The following is a 3,234-nucleotide window of genomic DNA, read 5'->3' on the forward strand; positions in this document are numbered from 1 at the left end:
GTCTAGTAAAATGGGAACGAGAGATAGAAATTTATGTTCTTTTATAGGTGCAGTGGAAGAAGGGAGGAGGTTGATGTAGGTATCCGACGAAGAGAGTGAATGGAGGAGGATGGGAGAGCCGACCAATGAAGGGCAAGAAATGAAGCTTGTTTTCATGTATTTGGGTACAGGGAAGGAGAAAATAAAGGGCTTGTATATTTATATATTTTATTAATACATTAATATAGGAGAAAAGAAAGGCTCATATATTTCTATTTCTTTTGATAAATTAATAAATACAAAAAAAAATATTAAGGGTAATATTATCTTTTTAGGTCTAGTAGGGACTAAGCACGTAACAAAAAAACAATAAGGATGGTCCGAGTTAAAAAAATAACTTAGGGACAAAACATGAAAATTACCCCCAACCATAAGTACTATCCATGTTATTTACTCATATATATATATATATATATATATATATATATATATATATATATATATATATATATACACACACACACACACACACACACACACACACACACTATATTATTAAGGATATTACCCATTTCTTGAAATTTAAGAGGTACTACACCTACTGCATAATATACAATCAATTTATTCATACCTTTTAATACTCCTATCACATTTCCGTTTTACAAATTAATTGCATTAAATATTCACATTTTTGTTTGACAAATTAATGACATTAACATTGACGTTTCATAAATTGAATCAAAAAAGTAAACATACTATTTTTCTCCTCTGTCATCTACAGTCGCATTTTACCTTAAACAAATACCAAAAACCCTATTTTGAAAAGCTGACATTGCACCTCATCCACCTAACTCATCGTTATCATCACCATCAGTAGTGAATCACCACCCACTCTCCAACCTCGCACCACTCACTGTATCTGTATTTGATTGTCGACGCCGCCACCTACTGTGCTCTCGCAACACTTTTTCGGTGACAAGAAGCCACCACGCTCTCGCTTTATCTCCTCTGTCCTCTACACACGCACCATTCGCTTGAGATTACTTCGAGGATTAGCAGCTTTCAGATGAGATCCAAGCACTCTATTAACCGTAAGTTTTGTTTTTTTAAATGCAAATTCGAAGTTGAAATTGTCATGTTCAAGAGAATGAATCTGAAAAAAGGGCTCAATGAAGATTCAATTTGATGTCAGAATTAATGTGCAAATACAGATTCTTTGTTCCAGTTTTGATGTCAAGCCTAGCTCTTTCAAATTATTACATGTTCGAGTGTCGTCTGTGTGTCTCTAGCCTCAAAACCAACGTCTGTATAAGGTCAAAATGCTTAAGGGTATCGGTAGTCACCCAAGGCAAAGTTCTGTTTTTGAGGTTTCAACTTTGCTGGGATATTGGTTCTCTCAGAGTGTTAATTTGGTAATAGTAATGCCGAAAACATGTGTTTTATGAATTGCTGATGAAAAGGTGACTTTTTGAATTTGTTTGCTTGTTGCTCTTCTTGTTGAACCCTAACTTCAATTTTACAATAAGTAACAACCTTTTTGACATCAGAAGCGAAACTTTCTTTGGCATTCCTAGACCCTGGTATACTCTTTTAAATAAAAAGAGTTGATTTTGTTCATGTACATTTCAGTAAACACTTATTTGTACATGTAAAAATGCAAATATATTGAAAGAATGAATCATATGCTGATAAAGTAAAAAGAAATTGGTATTTAAAGATGCATATTTTAAATTCAAGATGGATAATCAGTACCAGAGAGATGTCATTTCCAGCTTTCTTAATTTGATTGTAGAGATGTGGTGCTTAGGATTTGAACATTACTGATTATATTGTTATCTGAAATTAATCTATGATTTATCCAAACAAAAAACAGTTTTACTGACTTTATCATATTCCTACAGGTGCTCAAAATATGAGCTCTGAAAGGCCACTTAGGCAATTCGTTACAGGTAAAGACAAGTCAGCAGGTAGAAATTTAAAGGGTCGTATCACAATTTTCCACAGAGGGGAAGGGGCAAAACGGTCACAAAGAACAATTGATCTAAAACGCAACACTTCATCAGTAGGTGTAGTTGAACGAATCGAATACGACCCAAATTGCACTTCACGGATCGCAGTGGTCAGATGGGTAGAAGGGGCAGCTGTTGACCGCTCGAAAGAAGTCAACTCCCTCCAAAAAAAACTTCACCCCACCCCCTAAGATCCTACCCTCCATCTCCATCAAAGGTCAGTTTTCATTCTCTTCAATTCTCGAAATGTTAGAAGACAAAAGGTGGAATCTTTAAGGCCTAAAACAGATCATGTAGCGGTTGGAGTTTCAAAAGGTAGTAGGACCTTGAGTAGTCAAAGTCAAAGTCAAACGAGGACCCAAATGAGAATTGTTAAGGATGCTTTCTTATCTGCTTTTTAATCTTCAAATGGGGAAAAAAAAATACATGATGCTCCTTCTTCGTTTGTGAACGTGTTGGGTGTTCCAAGAATGGCGGTGGCAGGGGCAAAACCAGAATTTTTTGTTCCAAGAATGAAAGATGATGTGAAAGAGAATGAAAGTATGTTGCTTAATGAGGTAAAAAGGTGGGATAAGGATAGTGTTGTGTGGGGGCATAAGATGAAACGAAAAACAGTTGTTTCTTGGGGGGAGTTTGAGACAAAGGGGGATTTTAGGGGTTGTTAATGAGTCAGAGTCAAAGTCAAAGGTGAAAGAAAGTGAAAAGGTGGAAAAAGATGGGAAATTTGGAGTGGATCGAGCTCTTGTGAGTTATATATTGGCTACCTAAGTGTCGGTTTATCTGTTACCTAAGTGTCGATTTATTTGTTACCTGTCTGTTGTGATAAAAAAACAACATAAATCATAATTATACTGAAAAAACAAATATTTAAATGGGTTTGTAATCAAGAGTGTACATTTATATATTATTATTTTACAATTTGCATAGTTTGACATAACAGGGTTTGTAATCAAAAGTGTACATTTATATATTATTATTTTAATTATACTGATAATTGTTTATATGTAGTAAACTATTTGTGCAAAATAATTAATTGTCTCTACAATTTAATTTTTGAATAAAATATCCGCATACGACGCTTGGCGAGGGTAAACGGCTTATATACACACACACACACACACACAAACACACACATATATATATGCCCGCGCAAAATAACAGCGGTAAATAACTCTTTTAACGAATACTTTTTTACAGGGAAATAAGTATTGAATTTAACTATTAGTTATTATGTAAAAAATAACAC

At 34.4% G+C, this 3,234-nt stretch overlaps 1 pseudogene; it reads left to right on the forward strand.

The window, feature by feature from the left end:
• Positions 1 to 685: 685 nt before the first annotated feature.
• Positions 686 to 2,756, forward strand: LOC145017007 (large ribosomal subunit protein uL2mz, N-terminal part-like; annotated as a pseudogene).
• The last annotated feature ends 478 nt before the right edge of the window (positions 2,757 to 3,234 follow it).

This window comes from Lactuca saligna, chromosome 9 (genome assembly GCF_052625555.1).
Source record: "Lactuca saligna cultivar CGN05327 chromosome 9, ASM5262555v1, whole genome shotgun sequence".
NCBI classification, from domain to species: domain Eukaryota; kingdom Viridiplantae; phylum Streptophyta; class Magnoliopsida; order Asterales; family Asteraceae; genus Lactuca; species Lactuca saligna.